The 22996-nt window shown below is 46.3% G+C and overlaps 1 protein-coding gene and 1 long non-coding RNA gene across 3 annotated transcripts in view; one reads left to right on the top strand and one right to left on the bottom strand.

Annotated features, from left to right (window-relative positions):
- The window catches only part of SLC6A14 (solute carrier family 6 member 14), a 433497-nt gene extending 411840 nt beyond the window's left edge, over nt 1-21657 (bottom strand). Inside the window, exons 1-3 of one of the 2 annotated variants that reach the window (XM_070784015.1) lie at nt 21444-21657; nt 20003-20053; nt 13134-13249 (exon numbers count right to left, since the gene is read on the bottom strand). The gene's annotated coding sequence lies outside the window, so the exon portion shown is untranslated. The remainder of the gene's footprint in view (nt 1-13133; nt 13250-20002; nt 20054-21443) is intronic. The other variant, XM_070784014.1, reaches the window with a different exon arrangement.
- On the top strand, nt 72-15064 carry LOC139181156 (uncharacterized). The gene is made up of 3 exons (XR_011565245.1): nt 72-191; nt 1614-1757; nt 2982-15064. It is a non-coding gene; the product is annotated as an uncharacterized lncRNA (long non-coding RNA).
- Nucleotides 21658-22996: the final 1339 nt, after the last annotated feature.

Below are 22996 nucleotides of genomic sequence, written 5' to 3'. Positions count from 1 at the left end.
CGCGAAGCTCAGAGAGAACCGGTTTTTTTCCCGCTGGAGCGTGGCCTCAGCCACGTTGCTCCACTCAGTCTCCTTTGTGTCCTTTCCCTGGGGCAACGCGGGGTGACGCGGGGCCGGGACCAGCACCCCTTCTGGCCGGAGGGACCCTCCCCATCCTCTAACGTCTGAGCAGCCTGTACCCTGCGTGCAAGGTGGGCCAGTGTTGGCTGCAACCCGGCCGGCCTGGGGGAAGCGGAGACGGGCAGGGGGGTGCCGCGTGGGCCGGGCCGTGGTTTGGCGTTTAGCCTGGGCTGGGTGAGCATGGGCACGGGGATTGTATTGCCGTCTGTGTTCTGTGCCCTCGCGACAGTAGGGAGAGGGTCCAAGTAGAGCCCCTCGGGCCTCCCGGCCGGTGGGCCTGGAAGCGGTTCCCAGTGAGCAGAGGGCGGGGCGGGCCGGAGGAGTGTGGGAGGCTCGCCAGCTGCTTCTCCCTTCCTTCCCATTTACGTGGCCGCCCTGGAGTCCCCTTCATCGAGTGAGATTGACGTGCTGCCCACGGGGACTGGGCATCTCGGGATGCATCCCTAGAGAAGTAACATTTCCTTTCATGAGTTTTTGAACCTTAAAAAAAAAATCGTTGCTCCATTCTTACGTATCACTGAACCACGTGGAAGAATGTGCTGTGCTTAGTCGCTCAGTCGTGTCCGACTCTTTGCGACCCCATGGACTGTGCCCGCTAGGCTCCTCTCCATGGGATTCTACAGGCAAGAATAGTGGGTTGCCATGCCTTTCTCCAGGGGATCTTCCCAACCCAGGGATCAAACCGGGTCTCCCGCATTGCAGGCAGATTCTTTACCGACTGAGCCACCAGGGAAGGAGGGCAATCGAAATAAAAGGGACAGGGATTTTCATGTAAAGGACTGTGCATTGTTTACAGTGGGATTATAAGCATTTCATGGGTAAAAAGGTTTGGGGGCCACTTGAGACAATTCTAGAGGTGAGGTAATGTCCAGTAATACATGGGGAACATGGACCTGGATCCCCTCGCTGGTTGCGGATGGTGACGCCCAACTCAGGGGCCAGTTTCTTCCCATCGCGAGTGGGTCTGGATACCCTGTGTCATACGGTACAGGAAGGGCCTCACGGGATTCTATGGGGCATGGGACCCAGACTCTCTTTGCCAGTAGCAAAAGTAAACAAAAACTCAACTCCAAGCCGGATATAAAGTGCACGTGCATTTGTCTGGGTCTGGGACCAAGCCTTCATCAGGCAAAATTCCACATCCTGTCTGCTGGATGTTCACCCCTAAAAGGGTGGCCACCTCTTCTCGTTATGACTTTGTGCATGGTGGCGAGGCACTGCACCTCCACCGGGGCAATAGATCCTGGATCCCCAGTAGCGCTGAGACCCCAGGGTCTACACTGGGGGACCTTGCTCTTGCAGGACAGGTGAGGATCCCCTGGTCAGAGGCCCTGGGGCAGTAGTTTCAGCTCCTTGGTATCCTTGGTGGGCCTGCTAGCCCATACTCAACACCACTGCCTGTCCCTTCCACACCTGCTCTAGAGGGGTGCACCGTGGCCAGGTTCTCCCAGAATCCTCTGTGTGCTCCAAACCCTCCCTTCTTCCCATCACAGGCCTTCCCCAGCAGGATCCAGAGGCAGGACCAGGAGTTCAGTTCACTTCAGTCGCTCTTTGAGACCCCATGAACTGTAGCACACCAGGCCTCCCTGTCCATCACCAACTCCTGGAGACTGCCCAAACTTATGTCCATCGAGCTGGTAATGCCATCCAACCATCACATCCTCTGTTGTCCCCTTCTCCTGCCTTCATATTTATCAGCATCAAGGTCTTTTCCAATGAGTCAGTTCTTCGAATCAAGTGGCCAAAGTACTAGAGTTTCAGCTTCAGCATCAGTCCTTCCAATGAGTATTCAGGACTCATTTCCTGTAATATTGACCAAAGGACTAGGAGGCCAGGCTCAAAAAGTTTCCACTTGATGACACTCTTGCCTCAGAAATGCTATCCACACTCTGGAGCCTGGCCTCTCCCTCTACCCTTTGCAGGTGAAAAAAGGCCCATGGGGGCCAAGAGTCTTCCAAGCCGTCCACTGGAGTGTTGTGGGAAATGTCTCCTCCTCTGCTCTGCAGTAAGAATGCACAGATAAGGAAAAGCAAAGGAAGCCATCCATCTCTGGGTCCATGTCCATAGAACTCTAAGAGATTCTGAGTTCACATGGCCGGATCCCCATTTCCTGGTGACTGGGATGTGATATATTCTGTCACTTTGTTATTACTGGTCAGGGTTAGGGCCAGAATTAATCTTGATGATTTACATAAGTAGCGGCTTGTTGAAGACCTATGCTACTTGGAATAAATCCAGGTTCTAGCCAGACATACAAAGGCTGTGTTCCTGTAATATGGATCCTTATGGAATAGGTATAGAGATTATTCCCTACACAACATTCTTACTTAGGTGGCTCCATCAAGTTTTCTAACTTCTTTCTAGCTAGGTGACTGAGAGTGCTGAACAAACCCTAGACGTATGTCTTGTGTACCTTGTGCCAGGACACTCATCCCGCGTGGATGCGGGAATCAGTAGGTGGTAAGCGGAAGAATGTTTGTGTATCTGTGGAAGCAGGGCTAACAGGTTATTCATTTCACACACCTCAGGGCCAGTAGTTTAGGTAAGCAGGAAAGGTCATCAGCATGTTAAACCACAACCTCAGTCCCAGCAAGTGACTGTACGGGTGACTAAATGGTCACAGTGAGTTACATCACAGTGGGTTTGCAGTATAAAGTCCAGACCATCTGGATGTTTAGGCTGACTTCTAAGGGTACGTAGTGCGGTTTGATCATGTTTTTTTGTTTTCTGTTAATGGAACTAGGACGTGCCTGGCGTCTGTTTTGTTTTGTTTCTTATATTTTTCAAACTGAATTCTTACTGAAGGATGTTGATCTGCATCTGTGGCAGAGGAATTCAACGGTATTTTCTTTCCTTTCCAGGTCGCGCCTTGCTAAAATAATAAGAGTGTGATCAACAGCTCCTACGTTGCCTTGGTGTGGAGCCAGCATTGAGGCATAGACAAAGAACAGACACTGATTTCACACTTCTCGTAGGTACATAATACAGCCCTGAGTGGTGCTTTGGTTCTGTTACCCGCTTCTGTACAGTAGGCACCTCTCTCAAGGCAGGTCCCTCACCCAATTTCTCGGGTTACTGTCTGATGAGTAGCGTGTTCAGATAGACTTAGTCGCTACAGCTGTATCATCATAATGATCAGAAAAGTTTTCCCTGCTTGATTCAACTAAAACTGGAGCCCGGCAAGGGCCATTATTTTCCTGGAGCTGATTTCACACGTCTGATGGGTGTGGAAGAGAACTCCCCGGTGTACTTCGTGTTTTATTCCTTTGCCTTTCAGAAAGATGATTTTCCAAAGTGTTTTAATCCAGTTTATACTGGTTCCATGGAGGTGCATCCTTAATGCTAAGACTGAGCAAAGGCAGGGTTAGTTCAGCGACCTGAGTCCTTCTGAACCTATCAAAAGTAGCCTTCCTGCAGGATGGGCCAGGTGGCCAGGGGCAGGAGCTTCAGTGCCTTGTTTCTGAACATGGCCACTGCCGAGGCCACGCCCCCAAGGGCCTGGCAGCCAGGGGCTCCTTGGTGGGGAAGCCAGGCCCCGGAACACCACTACCTGTTGCTTCCACACCTGCTCTGGTGAGGTGGCCCAGGATCTTCGGAGTGCTGGAAACCCTCACTTCCTCCCGTCACAGGCCTTCCCCTGGCAGGATCCACAGGAAGGGCCTGCATGCCATGCTGAAAACGCTTCCCCTTCATGGAACTGATTTCCCAGAAATGCTATTGCCCTCTCCTGCTGGGCCACTCCCTCCGCCCTATGTTGGTGAAAAAAGGCTCTGGTTGTGCCCAAGCGCCTTTTAAGTGCTGTAACGGGGCGTCACTCTAATGGATTGTTGAAGAAAGAGGTGTCTCCTCCTTAGGGGGCTTCTCCTTGGCAGTAAGGTCATACCTTTGTGGATATCTAAAGCACCCTGTCCACCTGTAGTCCATGTTCATAGCAATCTAGGAGATTCTGAGTCCACATGGCCTGGACCCTACGTTTTCTGGCGATCACTATGTGATATGTTCTGTCAGGTTATTATTGATCAAGTTTGAAGCCAGAATTCCCTTGATGCTGTAATAATTAGGCTTTGGTTGAAGGCCTTTGCCACTTGGAATAAATCCAGGTTGTAACCACACATACAAAGTGTGCACTTGTGTTATATGAATCCTTTTGGAATAGGTGTAGAGATGCTGTAACTATCATCACTATAAATGTCTGCATAGTTTTAGGAAATTTTTAAATATACTATATATTCAATAAGTGCCCATTTTTACCTCCCGAGGTTTCTGACAGTCTTAATTTCAAAGAGGTGTTGGTTATTTTTACGAAAGTACCCCTGTGGAGGTGTGGGTGGAGGACTCTTGGTGGTAGTCGTAGCAAGGTGAAATATGCCCCTGACTTCATGGAAAAAATGACATCAACCCCAAATGTTAATGAAGTTGTTAATCAAGACAAACTCATTCATTGCCAGTAGGAATACAAAATATTCTAACCACTCTATGTAATAAATGAAAACTTAATGTGGTCTATTTTGAAGGGTAGCTATCTCTGAGGAAAAAAGAAAATTTACTAGCACTCAAACAAAGGGAAAGTGGGATGCTCAGGGTTTCGTGCTGGCTCCTTCTGTTGGTGAATTCAAAACATAAGAACAGTAGTAAATGTGAGCAAAAGTGAAAACAAGTTGTTAGGAAAGGGCCAGCCCATAATGAAGGAAATATACTTAGGCAACCTCTGGAAAGAATATTTATCTACCCCATAGTACTCAGCCAATGAGAAACTGGGGAAGGGACTTGTGTGCTAGAAAATAAATTGCTTGTTGTAACTGCCCTGGGTGTGCCTGCCCACCAGACACCTCATCTCGCAAGACCTTCACTAAAGCCTTGCTTCCCACTGCACCTTGTGTCTCCAAGTCCATTCTTTTGGTTTGGGCCAGTGGGCTTTATTTCCCACACTTTGGAAGTTTGGCAATCACACAGAAACCTGTACACAAATGTTTATAGTTTTTTTTCATAATTTCCAAACCTTGTAAGCAACCAAGATGTCCTTGAGTCAGTGAATAGATGAACAAATATAGTGTGGAATAAAAGAAAGGAGCTATCAAGCTGCAAACGTACTTGGAAGAATCCTAAATGCACATTACTAAGTGTAAGAAGCCAACCTGGGGGGAAAAAAAAAAAAAACATTTACTGATAAGGTTCCAACTGTATGACATTCAAGAAAAAGCAAAAACTAGGGACAGTTAAAAGATAAGTGGTTATCAAGGATTCCACAGAGGGATGGAGAGATGAATAGGTGGAACACAGGATTTTTTTTTTTTTTAGGAAAATAAGAGTCTATCTAATGTACTACAATGGTGGACACATATCATTATGTATTTGTCAAAACCCATAGAAGTGTGATACTAATATTGAACCCCAATGTAAACTAGAGTTCATTACAAACTAGAGTTGTAACAAATGTGTAACACTGTCAGAAGCTGTTAAGAGGGGAAGCTGGAGTGAGGAGTAGGCAAACAGTCATATTCTCTGTACTTTCCACTCATTTTTCTGTAAACCTAAAACTACTAAAAATGTATTAAATTTTTCATTTCTTAACTGTATAACCTTGAAAAGAGGTTGCACTGAACAAAATACAAACTGGAATCTTTTTACAACCTTAATTGAGCATCCAAAATGAGATGCTCCCCAGAAGCTGAGTGTTGAATGATACACGCTTTACGATGATGAACGGAAACACTTGTATAGAAGGTTATGAGAGTGAAGGCGAGAAGGTAAAATACGGGTGCTAGGTAAGAGACACCCATCTGAATAGGGTTAAGAGTGTGCCACCCAAACCTGCCTCTTTGTGATGTTTTCAGGTGAAGGCCCAACACATGAAAAGCTCCAAAAACAGCACAAGCTTTCCTTCTACAAAGGAGATTTCATTTATAAGGGAAACTTTCATGTGTAAAACGTGTCTCTCCTTTAAAAGGAAGAGGAACTCTTATTTAACTTTGACTTCTAACACTATGTGGGTGTACAACTATGATGATCTCTATACACATATCCTGCAATGTGATTACCACAATAAGATTAGTTAATATTACCTTACATAGTTAGCTAAGATTTGCTGTTAGCGACTTTCAAGTGTACAAAAAATTCACTGTGCTTTACATTAAATCTACAGCACCTATTAATCCATCTCTTATCAGAAGAAATTTGCATTTTATGACCATTTTCACGTACTTTCCCTGTCCCTAGCAGATCCCACATATAAAGAAGTATATTATTTGTCTTTGACTTATTTCACATAGCATAACACCTTCAAGATTTATCCATGTTGCTGCAAGTAGTAGAATTCCTTCTTTTCTGTGACTGAAGAGTAATTCATTGTGTATGTATGTGTGTGTGTATCACATTGTCTTTGCTATTTTGTTGGAGGGGGGCACCACACAACTTGTGGGATCTTAGTTTTCTGACCAAGGATTGAACCTAGGCCCTTGGCAGTGAAAACGCAGAGTCCTAAACACTGGACTATTGGGGAAGTCCCTATATCACATTTTCTTTATCCATTCTCCCCACAGTAGACACCTATGTTGTTTCTGTGTTTTGGCTATTGTAAATAATGCTGCAATGAACATGGGAGTACAGGTATCTGTTCAAGATAATAGTTTCTTTTCTTTCAGATATATATCCAGAAGTGGAATTAGGGGTTACTGATGAAAACTCCCATATTTACTTGAGCAGTACATATGTTAATAAACTTCTATTCGTTTTTCTCTTCATAATTGTCTTTGGCCAGTCAAATTTATAGGGTTCTGGGTGTAGAACCCAGGATTTTTTTCCTCTTTTAAAAGGGACATTGATCTGGTGAATCCTGTCCCAGTTTTAATCACTCCTCTAAATAGGTTCAAACAAGCCAGAATACTTATACTGAACACAGCTTAAGTCTAGCTACGTATAGATAATATTTCCATCTTCTTTGCCCTTTCTTGCAAATGTCACCTCAAGTCAGACATTTTAGAAAGCTATGTATATATGCATCGTTTATTTCTACAAATGATATACACTGCTAACTGTATTTGTCTTTAGAATCTGTGAAGTAAAAAGTATTCTTGGCTAAATATTCATTCTCAGAGCATATTTGAACATGAGAAGTCCATTTTGAACCTAAATAAGAAAATTGTTTGAATTCTCCTTTTGTCTAACATTTTCCTAGACTGAAATAAATAAATATAAAATGGACATAAATATAAAATAAACATAAGTCATTAGCACAAAAAAGCAAGAAATGTACATTAAAATGATGTATAACATACCCACATTTATTAAGCAATGTGTGCCAATATAAAGGGCAAAGTTCAACAATGCAAAAGTGCAAATATTTTTGCACCAACCTAATATTACAATTACAAATAATAACCTATTCTTCTTTCATATTACTGAGCCTACCCTGTGTTATAACCAGAATAATAATACAGAACAGGCATTTGACAGAAATAGTTTTCTTCCTACAAAGAAACAACAAATGAGTTTCTGCTGGAACCTTCTCAACAGAAATTTCAATAAGGTATAAACAAAGTTTCTTAACTAGAAGGGGCTATATAACAAAGTATATTTCACATGCAAAGTTTCATATCGTTCTTCAGAGATTCCAGCATAGAAAGATAGAAGATTTTTCCTTTAGCAACCCAGGGGATAAACAAGATCACCTCAAAATCCTTCCTAGCTCTAGGGTTTGTGAAAATACCATGCTATTTTGATAGATTTAAAAGGTTTCAGGTTACTGAAGTAACCCTGCCTTTGCTCACTCAGTTCAGTTCAGTCGCTCAGTCATGTCCGGCTCTTTGCAACCCCATGAACCCAGCACGCCAGGTATTGGAGTTTCAGCTTCAACATCGGTCCTTCCAATGAACACCCAGGACTGATCTCCTTTAGGATGGACTGGTTGGATCTCCTTGCAGTCTAAGCGACTCTCAAGAGTCTTCTCCACAGTTCAAAAGCATCAATTCTTCAGCGCTCAGCTTTCTTTATAGTCCAACTCCCACATCCATACATGACCACTGGAAAAACTATAGCCTTAACTAGATGGACCTTTGTTGACAAAGTAATGTCTCTGCTTTTTATTTTTTTATTATTATTATTTTTTTTTATGCTGTCTAGGTTGGTCATAACTTTCCTTCCAAGGAGTACACATCTTTTAATTTCATGGCTGCAATCACCATCTGCAGTGATTTTGGAGCCCAGAAAAATAAAGTTAACCACTGTTTCCACTATTTCCCCATCTATTTGCCATGAAGTGATGGGATCGGATGCCATGATCTTAGTTTTCTGAATGTTGAGCTTTAAGCCAACTTTTTCACTCTCTTCTTTCACTTTTATCAAGAGGCTCTTTAGTTCTTCACTTTCTGCCATAAGGGTGGTTTCATCTGCATATCTGAGGTTATTACTATTTCTCCTGGCAATTTTGTTTCCAGCCTGTGCTTCTTCCAGCCCAGCGTTTCTCATGATGTACTCTGCATAGAAGTTTAATAAGCAGGGTGACAATATACAGCCTTGACGTACTCCTTTTCCTATTTGGAACCAGTCTGTTGTTCCATGTCCAGTTCTAACTGTTGCTTCCTGACCTGCGTATAGGTTTCTCAAGAGGCAGGTCAGGTGGTCTGGTATTCCTATCTCTTTCAGAATTTTCCACAGTTGATTGTGATCCACACAGTCAAAACCTTTTCTCACTAATAGCATTAATAACGCATTTCCATGGCACCAGTATAAATTCGTTTAAAACACTTAGGAAACTCATCTTTGTAAAAGGGAAAGGAGTAAAACACAAAGTACACATGGGAGTTCTGTTGCATATCTATCAGATGTGTGAAGTTAGATCCAGTAAATTAATGTCCTTTCTGGGCTTGGGTTTTAAACTGAGTTCAGGGGTGTTGGAACTTACAAATAGGTTGATATGTGAATCACACAGGCAGAACTCTTCTCATCACTACAATGAACAACTATAGTAACTAAGTATACCTGAAAGATTGAAGGCAGGAGGAGAAGGGGACAACAGAGGATGAGATGATTGAATAGCATCACAAACACAACGGACAGGAGTTGTTTGAGCAAGCTCTGAGAGATAGAGAAGGATAGGGAAGCCTGGTGGGCTGCAGTCCATCGGGTCACAAAGAGTTGGACAGGACTGAGCAGAAGTACCAGAACACACTACTATCCAGACACTGACCAGAGGAAATTCGGTGAGAGACCTGCCTTGAGAGAGGAGCCTACTGTACAGAAGGGACAACAGAATCAAAACACAACTGAGGGCTGTATTACATAACCATCAGAAGTGTGAAGTCAGTGTCTGCTCTTCATTTCTGTTTGTACTTTGGGACCACACCAAGGCTAAATGAGCTGTTGATCATGCCCTTTGCTTTTCTGACTGAACCTAAAAAGAAAGAAAATACTGTTGAATACATTTGCCACAGGTGCAAATTAACCTCCCTCCGAAGGAATTCAGCAAGAAAAGCAAGAAATAAAATAATGCACCAGTCTTTTAGTTCCATTAAAAGAAAACTCCAGCCAGTCACTACCTATCCTTAGGAGAAATAAGCCTAAAGTACAGATGGGCTGGACTTTATACTGCAAAGCTATTGTGATGTAGTTACTTCAAAGAATAACCTCTTCCTGCAAGACTCCAGTAGAGCCAACCCTCTTGTAGGGCCTGGTAGGCTCTTGGGCCTCCAAGCGCCTTTTTTGACCCACAAAGGGTGGAGGGAGAGAGAATGCTAGAGATAATGGTAGCATTTCTGGAGCAACAGTGCCATCAAGCGGATGTGTTTTGAACATGGCCTCCCACCCCTGCCTGGGGTCCTGCTGGGAAAGGCCTGTGAGGGGTGGAAAGGAGGTATCAGAACACTCAGAGGATTCTGGGCAAACCTCCCTGTGGGACATGCCTCCAGAACAGGTGTGGAAGGAATAGGTCATCCTGCCTGGGCCCAGGATTGCACACCAAGGAATCTATGACTGTCAAACCACTGGGGGCATGGCCTTGGCAGTCACCATGTTCAAGAACGAGGAGCTGAAGCTCCACTTCTAGTATTATAAGTCCCCACTTTCTGAGACTACGTGACCTAAGTGATCCACACTTTTCAAGGAGCAAGCTGAGTTACAGAGGCAGAAGGAGCAGGAGGTTGTGTAAAATTTTAACTTTTCCTTTTAACACTACTTAGGAGAAATAAGCCTAAATGCACAGATAGACTTGACTTTGTACTGCAAAGCTATTGTGATGTAACCCACTGTGACCATTTAGTCACTTCATAGAGTACTTTGCTGGGACTGAGGCTTGTGCTCAAACACTGATGAGCCTTTCTGCTTACCTAACTACTGGCCTTGAGGTTACTAAAATAAATAACCTGTTAGCCCTGCATCCACAGATACAGAAACTTTCTCCCAGTTTACTGAGAACTGAGAACTTCCAAATGTTCAAGCTGGATTTAGAAAAGACAGAGGAACCAGAGATCAAATTGCCAACATCCGCTGGATCATCGAAAAAGCAAGAGAGTTCCAGAAAAGCTTCTACTTTTGCTTTATTGACTACGCCAAGGCCTTTGACTGTGTGGATCACAACAAACTGTGGAAAATTCTTAAAGAGATGGGAATACCAGACCACCTTACCTGCCTCCTGAGAAATCTGTATGTAGATCAAGAAGCAACAGTTAGAACTATACATAGAATACAGACTGGTTCCAAATCAGGAAAGGAGTACATCAAGGCTGTATATTGTCACCCTGCTTATTTAACTTACATGCAGAGTAAATCATGTGAAATGCCAGGCTGGATGAACTATAAGCTGGAGTCAAGATTGCCAGGACAAATATCAGTAACCTCAGATATGCAGATGATACCACCCTTATGGCAGAAAACGAAAAAGAACTAAAGAGCTTCTTGAGGAAAGTGAAAGAGCAAAGTGAAAAAAGTTGGCTTAAAACTCAACATTCAGAAAACTAAGGTCATGGCATCCAGTCACATCACGTCATGGCAAATAGATGGGGGAAACAATGGAAACAGTGACAGACTATTTTTGGGGGCTCCAAAATCACTGCAGATGGTGACTGCAGCAATTAAATTAAAAGACGCTTGTTCCTGGGAAGAAAAGCTATGACCAACCTAGACGGCATATTAAAAAGCAGAGACATTACTTTGCCAACAAAGGTCCATCTAGTCAAAGCTATGGTTTTTCCAGTAGTCATGTATGGATGTGGGAGTTGCACTATAAAGAAAGCTAAGTGCCAAATAATTGATGCTTTTGAACTGTGGTGTTGGAGAAGACTCTTGAGAGTCCCTTGGACTGCAAGGAGATCCAACCAGTCCATCCTAAAGGAAATCAGTCCTGAATATTCATTGGAAGGACTGATGCTGAACCTGAAACTCCAATACTTTGGCCACCTGATGTGAAGAACAGACTCACTGGAAAAGACCTTGATGCTGGGAAAGCTTGAAGGCAGGAGGAGAAGGGGATGACAGAGAATGAGATGGTTGGATGGCATCACCAATGTGATGGACATGAGTTTAAGCAAGCTCCAGGAGTTGAAGATGGACAGCGAAGTCTGGCATGCTGCAGTCCATGGGGTCGCAAAGAGTTGGACGCAACTGAGCAACTGAACTGAACTGATGAGGGATGAGTGCCCTCGCACAAGGGACATGTGATGGTTTGGGGTTTGTTCAGCACTCTCATTCAGTCACCTAGCTAGAAACAAGTTCCAAAACTAGATGGAGTCACTTAAGTAAGAATGCTCTGTAGGGACCAATCTTTACTCATATTCCAAAAGGATCCATTATTACAGGAGCAACACTTTGTGTGCATGGCTGGAACCTGGATTTGTTTGAAGTGGCAAGGGTCTTCAACCAATCCCTAGTAGGTGAATCATCAAGGTACTTCTGGCCATAACCCTGACCAATAATAACAAAGTTGACAATACATCACATCCTGGTTCCCAGGAAAGAGGGGCCTGGCCACATGACTCAGAAAATCCTGGAGTGCTGTGGACATGTAACCAGAGATGGAGGGCTCCTCTGAATGTCCTTTTCAGTATGTTATTACTGCCAAGAAGACCCCAAAGGAGGACACAGCTCTTCTCCCAACACTTCACTGGAGCTAACATAGTTTGGAGGGTTTGGAAGGTTCTTTGGCCACCATGGGCCTTTTTTGATACACAAAGGGTGGAGAGAGAGGCCCAGCTCCAGAGGGTGATTGGCATTTCTGGCACAAGAGTGCCATCAAGCAGAAGCTTTTGGAGCATGGCGTCAGTCCCTTCCTGTGGATCCTACTGAGGAAGACCTGTGAGGAGAGGAAGGGAGGGTTTGGGTCACTCAGAGGATTGTGGGCAAATCTGGCTACCTGGCACTCCACCAGAGTAGGTGTGGAAGCAACAGGTAGTGGTGTTCTGGGGCCTCGCTTGCCCACCAAGGAGCCCCTGGCTGCCAGGCCTTCAGGGGCGTGGCCTCGATAGTGGCCATGTTCAGGAACAAGGAGTTGAAGCTCCTGCCCCAGGGCCTCTGGCTAGGGAATCCTTGCCCTTCATGCAAGAAGTCTACTTTGATAGCTTTAAAAGGTCTCAGGTTACTGAAGTAACCTTGCCTTTGCTCAGTGTTAGCATTAACAACACACCTCCATGGCACCAGTATAAACTCCACTAAAACACTTCAGAAAATCATCTTTGTAAAAGGCAAAGGAGTAAAACACAAAACACCTGGGAGTTTTTTGGTTTTTTTTTTTTCCCCCCGTACCTATCAGACGTCTGAAATCTGCACCAGTAAAATACTGGTCTTTTCTCGGCTTTGAGTTTTAACTGAGTTCAGGGCTGTTGGAACTTACGAATAGTTTGATATCTGAACCCCACAGGTAGAACTCCTCTGATCATTAATATGAACAACTATAGTGACTAAGTATATCTGAAAACGCAACTAACCAGACACTAACCCAAGGAAATTGGGTGAGACACTTGCCTTGAGAGAGGAGCCTACTCTACAGAAGGAGGAAACAAAGCACAACTGAGGACTGTATGCCATACCTGTCAGAACTGTGAGGTCAGTGTCTGCTCTTCGTCTGTGCTTGCTCTCTGGGTCCACACCAATATAATGTACGAGCTGTTGATCACATGCTTTGATTTTTTTACCAAACTGGTTCCTGAAAAGGAAAGAAAATACTGTTGAATACCTTTGCCCACTGATGCAGATCAATATCCTTCATGAAACATGAAGAACATGAAAAACATAAGAACCAAAACATAACAACACACCAATCTTCTTGTTTCATTAAAAAAAAAAAAGATCCAGCCACACTACCTACCCTTAGGAGAAGTAAATGTACAGATGGCTGGACTTTATACTGTAAAGCCATTGTGATGTAACCCACTGTGACCATTTAATCATTTCCTAGAATACTTTGCTGGGTTTGAGGGTTGTGGTTTAACACAATGAGCCTTTTTGCTTACCTGAAATAGTGGCCCTGAAGTTCCTGAAATAAATAACCTGTTAGCCCTGCATCCACAGATACACATTCTCCCACTTTTAATTTATTGATTCCCATGAGGGATGAATGTCCTGGTAAAAGGGACAAATGACAGTTTGGGGTTTGTTCAGCACTCTCAGTCACGTAGCTAGAAACAAGTTAGAAAACATGACAGAGCCACTTAAGAGTCTCTGTAGGGACCAATCTCTACACATATTCCAAAAGGATCCATATTACAGGAGCACACCCTTTGTATGCATGGCTAGAACCTGGATTCATTCCAAAAAGCATAGGTCTTCAATGAACCACTAATTATGTAAATCATCAAGGGAATTCTGGCCCTAATCCTGACCAATAATAACAAAGTGACAGACTCCATCACATCCCACTCTCCAAGAAATGGGGATCAGGCCATGTGGACTCAGAATCTCCTAGAGTGCTGTGGACATGGACCCAGAGATGGATGGCTTCCTTTGCACATCCTTTTGTTGTAGCCAAATGCTCCGGGAAGCAAAGTCATTCAGAAGGACAATGTGGATAGCAGAGTGCAGTTTATCACAATGGCAGGTCTGAGGCAGAGTTTCCTTTTTAGCCAGGGACCCCGACCAATTTTTGTGAAAACCTTATATACCCTAAGTGTACGTGCACAAGCCCACATCCCCAAATTCCTCAGTCCTACTCTGCAAAATGTTAAAGGGAGATACAATCAAGTTACAGTCATGTTTCATAATCAGAAGGGTCAGCTGGTTATATATTGTAGCCTACACCAGTGGGTGCCATAAAGATTACAAAGGTGACTGAATACATAGGGGCTTATTACATTCTTTCTGGCGACAGGAAATCTTGGTATGGAATCTGGTGTTTATCAGTTTGGGAGGCCTGTTCGGCTGCACCTATGTTGTCTCCGTGGCTATCAGGCACATAGTCCAGAGTTCACCAAGAATGCAAGAGGGAGTTTCCTTCTCAAGATGGAGTCAGTGTGGCCTGTTCCTTTCCTCTTTCACCTTTAGCTATGTTCTTACTCTCAAGGAGCAGCCCCCAAAGGAGGAGACACCTCTTTTCACAAAATTCCTGTGGACCACTTGGAAGACTCTTGGGCCTCCATGGGCCTTTTTTTCACCTGCAAAGTACGGAGGGAGAGGCCATGCTCCAGAGGGTGGATGGCATTTCTGCAGCAACAGTGCCATTGAAGAGGAAAGGTTAAAATTTTACATAACCTCCTACTCCTGCCTCTGTAACTCAGCTTGCTCCTTGCAAAGTCTGGATCACATAGGTCTCAGAAAGTGGGGACTCACAGTACTAGGAACTGAAGCTTATCTCACTCACCCTTGTCCTGCTGTTTGCAATCACCCAGCCCCTGCAAACCCACAAACCCGCTTAATCATGCCTGTCCATGTATAAGAACTCTGTAACCCCTTTGTTTGGGGCTCAGAGCTTGGAATGTTAACTCCTCTGGGTCCACCGGCATAATAAACCTGAGTTCTCCAACTCTGCAAGTGTGGTGCTTGGTTTTTTGAGTACTTGTTTCTGCAACACCATCAAGCGGAAGATTTTTGAGCCTTGCCTCCAGGCCCTGGCTGTGGATCCTGCTGGGGAAGGCCTTTGAGGGGAGCAAGGGGGTGTTTGGAGTGTTCAGAGGATTCTGGGCAAACCTGGCTGCCGGGCACCCCTCCAGAGCAGGTGTGGAAGCAACAGGCAGTGGTGTTCTGGGGCCTGGCTCTCCCATGGAGGAGCCCACGGCTGCTAGACCCTTGGGGGCTTGATCTCAGCAGCTGCCATATTCAGGAACAAGGAGCAGATGCTCCAGCCCAGGGCCTGTGGCCAGGGGATCCTCGACCATCCTGCAGGAGGGAGGTACACCAGTGGGGTCCCTGAGGTCTCAGGGCCACTGGCGACCCAGGAACTGTTGCCCAGGCAGAGGCACTGTGCCTGGCCACCATGGACAAGGCCAAAAGGGGAAGAGGTGGCCACCCTGTCAGGGACAAACATCCAGCAGACAAGATGCGGAATTTTGCCTGATGAAGGCTTGGTCCCAGACCGAGACAAATGCATGTGCACTTTATGTCCGGGTTGGAGTTGAGTTTTTGTGTACATTTGCTTGTGCCAAAGAGTCTGGGTCCCATGCCCCACAGGATCCCGTGAAATCCTTCCTCTGCCTTAAGACACAGGGTATCCAGACCCACTCATGGTGGGATGAAACTGGCCCCAGAGCGTATGCTGAAGCTGAGTTGGGCGAAACCGTCTGCAGCCAGCGAGGGGATCCAGGACTGTTTTCCTTGGAGTTCTATTTCAGAAATGGAACTGTGCTGCCAGGTGAACCCCTATGCCTCACCCCCACCGCCCCACCGTGGAGGACCCAGGTCCTTTTCTTGGGGAGGACTGCTGTAATTTTTCACGAGGGGTCCATGTTCTGCATGTGCAGACATTGGTCCTGGGCACAGGGGCACAAGGAGACCACCTGTGCCAGCTGACCCATCAGACCCTATAGGTTGGTCAGGGACCAGTCCTAAGGGAGGCTCTGCCCACATAACCTCACCTGACAACATTTCGGGCAATTCAGTAGTGTGAAAGAAGGGGCATGGGGTGGGATTCAGCACCCTTCGAGGAGGGGTGAAAGCGAGGGGGTATGTTTGGAAGAGGTAGTGTTCCTGCATGGAAATTTCCTTCCAGTTGGAAGCCATCCCCCCTCAGCCCTGTCCCTTACCACAAAACCACCCCACCCCCTATCCCTCAGGCAGGTTAGAGCCAAGTAAAGGACAGGCATGAGCCACCCCAGAGCTTGCTCCAGAAGTGGAATTTTGGTTCAGCCGGTGACTAGAAGGCAGAGCCCAGTGCCTGGCAGGATGCACCAGACTCCTGGCCTTGGCAGACAAGCTGGAAGAGTAGTGGTCTTGAAAGAGAGGGAAGCAGGAGGCGTTTCTCTCAGTCCAATAGGGGTGAGTTTCAGGCAGCTTCTTCAGACCTCTTCTTCTTGATGTCCTGCCTGGGCTGCGGGTGCAAGCACAGGGTTGAGACCTGGAGAGCCGGAGCTGAATGGAAGGTAGGGCCTGCCCTCCTCTCGTCGCTGAACTGAGGCTCAGGACCTTTTGAGGAGAAGGCTGAAGCCTGCAAAGACGTGACCCGGGGATCCACTTGGCTGGGCTCTTCTCTGCTCTCTGGGACATGGCTCTGGGAGACCTGGGGACAAGAATGGCCAGAGCCAGAATGCTGGACACCCTGGAAGATGACATTGCACCTGCCAATGAGATTCTTCGGCTTAGGACAAGGGTGCCTTCTGCCGTGCCTCCTGTGTCCGGCGAGTACTGTTCCCTTTGGAGGCTGACTGGGAGCTATCTTTGGGCCTCGGGTTCCTTTGGCACTGGGTAGCCAGGATCCACATGTCATCTGCATTGGACAGAAGGTCACTAGGCCTGCCTCCGCCCCTGATGGCAGCGGAACTCCAGTTGTCCAGGGTGGTCTCTGCCTGGGCCATATAGCGGCCCAGAGAGAGGCTTCTGGGGCTCTGGGCCCACCCAGGCCCATCCTGCTCTGGCTCCCAGGGGAAGGGGCCTGTGGGCCAATGTCTGCAGCCCTGCACTGGGTTCCTTCAGAGCAGCTTCCTCTGGTCCCGCCCAGACATGGTGGCCACCAGGGTCCATGGAGACTGCACTTCCTGTACCCCACAGGGCAGTCACCCTGGCCGTGCCCCTTGTCCTGGTGGCGTCCCTGGAGCTTCCACGGCCCCACCCAGCCCTGGGGCCTGCTTCTCACACCTCCCTTGCAGAGCTTTGCACTTCCTGGAGGCCACTGTCCCTTGTCCCTTCAATCCCTTAAAACTCCTACACAGGAAGGGACAGTTCAGGGTTCACAGATCTGGTGGACCCGCTGTCCTGTTGATGCCAGCAGTGCACCAGAAATGGCCACCTGCCCTTCCCCTTCCCTCTCCCTAAGATGTTTCCCTCTGCCATTTGCTAAGGAAAAAAAAGAAATGTCAAGCCCTGTCTAACCTGGCCAAAGAGAGATGGCTCAACAGCGTGGCCACTGCAGAGGGGCGTGCCTCAATGTCTGTCGCTCCAGTCTGCGGGCCTGGTCTCCATGGGGTCCTTTCAGTCTGCTCTCATCACAAAAGAGCGAAGACTCCCCATGCAGGCACCCAGCAGTGGACCTGCAGCAGTGTCTTTAGCACCTACATCTGCCTAAGACTTCGGGAAACATGCTGAGTGTGGGCAGACAGATCGAGTCACACCTGGCCAGTGGCTGGAGAGCCCCATTCTCATGGGTCACAGAGGGACACAAAGGATGGCAGCCCAGAGGCACTGGATGGGTGTCAACAGTTGATGTCAACTTTCTCTGGTCGGATGATGGATGGGTGGCCACCAAGGACCTGGCTCTTCTCCTACAGGGGCTCAGGGGGATTCAGGTGTGGATGGTGGCACACACGGGTCAGTCCAGAGCGGCACTGGGCATTGCAAAACAGCAGTTTCCACTAGTCCCGCCCAGACACGGTAGCCACCAGGGTCCAATGACTTCACCTCTGGCTATGTGTTATGTGGTAGCACACTTGGTTATTTTCCTGGAGCCTGGAATTTTCCCAATTTCGGCTGCTCTTGGCCTAAACTTCACCAGGCTGGGCCAAGCTTGGACCCTGGGGGTGTGGAGGCAGAGCTGGTCCCTTGTCCTGCCTGGGACTCTGACTTCATTCTGCATAGTTTCTAAAAGAGAGTACAGTGTGCATGGGATGTGAGGATGAGTTCCTCACAATGGCAGCAGTGCACAAAAATGCCATCCTGCCCTTCTCCACCCCACCCCCCAATCCCTAAGACGTGTCCCTTTGCCCTATGCAAGGGGGAAAAAAACCTGTCCAACCCTTGTCCAAATTGACTCCAACGTGGCAGCTTACTGTCTTGGCCACATTTGGGGAGCCTTTCCATATGTCAATGAGTGGAGCCTCATCCCTTTTGGGTCCTCGGCCTGCCTTGCTGACAAGAAAAGCAAAGGATCCTCATCCAGGAAGGTAGCAGTAGATCTGAACCTATCCCCTTTCCGCACCTGTGCCTTTAGCACTGGGGCAGTGCAAGAGACCTCAGGAGACGCACCATGCATGGTCCTACCCCGTTTACTACTGCAGCTGAGGTACTGTCTCTAGAGTCACAGAAATGCCAGCCTGACGGTTGTACACACGGTCCATCCAGACAAGGTAGGTTCATGTCAGAGACAGCAAAGGAACCAGAGTTGCTGCAGGGTCACTCTGTTTACCACTGTTTAACACAGTGCCAGAGATTAAATACAAATTCCTCTAAATGAGTGTCAAAAGCCCCATCCTTAGGTAATGCAAGGTTCTAGCATTTCCTGTTTGAAAATATTTTGTGTTTCCCCCCTCAATCCACCCCTAATCACTAACGTAGAGTCTATGTATCATAAAAGAACAGATAATATTAATGGAAGTCTTTAAAGAAGAAAATCACCAGTATTTGGTAATTTGTTTCAATAGAGAAGATTTTTACCCCTTTTTCTCGGCAATGCAAAGGAAGGGTAATGCAAATATATCAAGGTTATTTTGTTTGGACCTTTTAATGTCTGGGTCTTAGTCTCCAGAGTTTCTTAGCCCATCTTGTGATGTATTGAGTAGGATGTCTCTATGCTTTCACTATACATTTATTGAGATATTCATCCTCTTCTGGAATCACTGGATCAAAGTCTATTATCAATACTTCTTGTCCATAATAATCAACTGAGTGTCTAATTCCTTGTTTCCAACTGATTTCAAGATCCTCCTGTTTGGAAAGACATCTGGGACCTCAAGCAGGTGGTCTATATGGTGTATTTTTATATGCCCAGGTGTTAACTTTGGTCAAAAAGGCACACCTTGTTTACAGCCTTGGGTAGGAAGTTTATGTGGCTCCAGACTTCTTTAAAATCATTGATTAGAACACGATACTATACCATTCAGTAAAACTGAGAAAGTTAATAAAATTGCTAACAATTAAGTGCCTTATGGATGATTTTTATAAGCCAATTTCATAAATAAATATCCAGCTAGTAACGTTTACAGGGTTCCAAGTGACCAATGACAAAAGAGTATATGCTTGTATAATAATAATAATGTAAAAACACAATACGAAAATTTACAGGAGGAAAACTTTAAAATTCCTGTAAGACAGAAAAGTAGACTCAAACAAGAATAAAGATATACTATATTCTCAAATAAAGACACTTAGGCTCAAGAACATATCGATTCATCAGTAAATCAAGCAATCCATTCGAATCTCAAAGAAAATCTAAAGGCTTTTCAAAACTTAGTTATTTTCCATTGTTCACAGGCAAAATAAGTAGGCAGGGATATCCAAGAGAGTTATGACAATGAATAGCCAGGTTGTGCGAGAACTACTCATACCATACGTGAAAATATATAGTAGAACACAAAGTTCAAGAACAGACCTGAAAACATACCAGAATTGAGTATACAATGAGGCAGCCTCCCAAATCAATGAGGACAGTCAGCTGTGGAACAAAGTGATACCCATTTAGAATAGGCTCATAGTGCCACACCTCTTACAATAAACCAGGATAAGCTGTACAGGGATCTAAGAATTAAACGGACAATACACAGAACCATACAACTATTTGCAGAAATAATGGGCAACATTCCTTTATAGCTGTGGAGCAAGAAAAGCCTATTCTACGTATGACTCAAAAATCCGTTAAAAAAAAAAAAAGATAAATGTGAACACATAAAATTTACCATGCTAACAATAACAAAAGCATACTCTAAGTTAGAAAAGCACTGACAAATGGGAAAAAAATTTAACTCACTTCAGTAGTCTTTCTAACATATAGAGAACTAGCTTCTAGATATCCGTTTAGAGACAGTAACAACCAAGAGAAAAAGAATTAATAGTTCACAAAAAAGAGTCACAAAAGGCTCTTAAATATATAAAAATATTCCCCAGCCACATATATGAATATATATTATATAACACGTTAATATAAAGGAAATACAAACAAAAACTACACTATGGTATAATTTCATACAAAGTATGAATTCCCAACCAAGACCTGCCCTTTCAGATGGGCCTGTATTACCTGACAATCCTCACCTCTAGAACTATCTCAAGTGGCCCCAAAACCCCTTTACCCATGCAATGCTTATAATCCCACTGTAAACAATGTACAGTCCTTTACATGAAAATCCCTGACCCTTTTATTTCGATTGCCCTCTCTTCCCTAGTGGCTCAGTCGGTAAAGAATCTGCCTGCAATGCGGGAGACCCAGGTTCGATCTCTGGGTTGGGAAGATAACCTGGAGGAGGGCATGACAACCCACTGCAGTATTCTTGCCTGTAGAATCCCCTGGACAGAGGAGCCTAGCGGGCACAGTCCATGGGGTCGCAAAGAGTCGGACACGACTGAGCGACTAAGCACAGCACATTCTTCCACGTGGTTCAGTGATACGTAAGAATGGAGCAACGATTTTTTTTTTAAGGTTCAAAAACTCATGAAAGGAAATGTTACTTCTCTAGGGATGCATCCCGAGATGCCCAGTCCCCGTGGGCAGCACGTCAATCTCACTCGATGAAGGGGACTCCAGGGCGGCCACGTAAATGGGAAGGAAGGGAGAAGCAGCTGGCGAGCCTCCCACACTCCTCCGGCCCGCCCCGCCCTCTGCTCACTGGGAACCGCTTCCAGGCCCACCGGCCGGGAGGCCCGAGGGGCTCTACTTGGACCCTCTCCCTACTGTGGCGAGGGCACAGAACACAGACGGCAATACAATCCCCGTGCCCATGCTCACCCAGCCCAGGCTAAACGCCAAACCACGGCCCGGCCCACGCGGCACCCCCCTGCCCGTCTCCGCTTCCCCCAGGCCGGCCGGGTTGCAGCCAACACTGGCCCACCTTGCACGCAGGGTACAGGCTGCTCAGACGTTAGAGGATGGGGAGGGTCCCTCCGGCCAGAAAGGGTGCCAGTCTGGCCCCGCGTCACCCCGTGTTGCCCCAGGGAAAGGACACGAAGGAGGCTGAGGGGACCAACGTGGCTTATGCCATGCTTCAGCGGGAAAGACCCGGTCCCCTCAGTTCCGCGCCGGAGCCAGCGAGGCTCGACTGCGACCCCCCGACCCCCACCCCTGCCGTAAAGCGTCGCCTGCGTTGTCCCGCGAATACGACCCCCGCCCCCCGCCCCGTTGTGGGCGTCTCCTCTGGAGGTAGGGCGCTTAAGAGAGGGCAAGGGAATCTGGGTTCCTCGCTGTTGGCCCCGCCCAGGGGAGGGCTGAGACAGCCTCTAGCAGGAACCGCGAGTGCAAGAGGTGAGACTGGGGAAGTGCTAGGACACCTTGCGAGAGCCATCTTGTCCCCCTTGTAGGGTCCCTGCCTCCAACAACAGAAGTGAATGAACGGTAAAACAGAAATTTTACTGTTCTGAAGAAGTAATTCATAGGGCCTGGACTCCATCTTAGGCCTGTTCATGCTGATCATGCTTGGCCACCTTTCCAATGGACTCTGAACTCTGTGTTTAGTGCCTATGAAAACAACAACGGAAGGATAAGACCCCCTCCAGACAGGGGAACCTTGAAGATCATATCTAGGTTACTCACCGCCTAAGAGAAAACATACACTAATCACCCTTTCTTCCAGACAGGCCATAAATTTTTCCATATCAATCAGAGTGTAACCTCGGGTTTATTGATTATTGGCTAATTGTTTGACTGTTTGAGCACGTGAGCACATAGCACGTGAATGATGGGGTTATTGGGATTGTATTTTCCCTGGTTTATGTAAGTCTCAAGGAATTTGGAATGGTGGGTTCAGACACGTACACATGGGGTATAAAAGAGTTTCACAAATGCTGATCGGGGTCCTTGGCTAAGAGGAGACCCTGCCTTGGGCGCACTTATGTAATAAACTGCACTCCACTATCTGCATTGTCCTTCTGAGTGAGTTTGTTTCCCCGAATGCGTGGCTACAACAGTTTAACGGTGTCAAAACTATTTAGAGAAAAAAGTTTAAATAAGTACACTTTCAGACGATTTTATAAGTTTGTATCCTTCATCAGTTGCTCAGTCCACAGCAGCATGCTAGGTTTGCCGGTCCTTCACCATCTCCTAGAGTTTGCTCAAGCTCGACTGCATTGAGTCGGTGTTGCCATCCAACCATCTCATTCTCTATGGTCCCTTTCTCCTCCCACCTTCAATCTTTCCCAGCATGAGGGTCTTTTCCAGTGAGTCACCTCTTCACATCAGGTGACCAAAGTATTGGAGCTTTTCAGCATCATTCCTTCCAATGAATATTCAGGACTGATTCCTTTAGGATTGACTGGTTTGATCTCCTTGCAGTCCTAGGAACTCTAAAGAGTCTTCTCCAACATGGTAGTTCAAAAGCATCTATTCTTCTATTGTCGGCTTTCTTTATGGTCCAGCTCTCACATCCCTACATGACTACTGGAAAAACCA

Source organism: Bos indicus, chromosome X (assembly GCF_029378745.1).
Source record: "Bos indicus isolate NIAB-ARS_2022 breed Sahiwal x Tharparkar chromosome X, NIAB-ARS_B.indTharparkar_mat_pri_1.0, whole genome shotgun sequence".
Classification (NCBI taxonomy): domain Eukaryota; kingdom Metazoa; phylum Chordata; class Mammalia; order Artiodactyla; family Bovidae; genus Bos; species Bos indicus.
The sequence above is the reverse complement of the archived record's forward strand: the minus strand, read 5'-3'. Positions and strand labels throughout refer to the sequence as shown.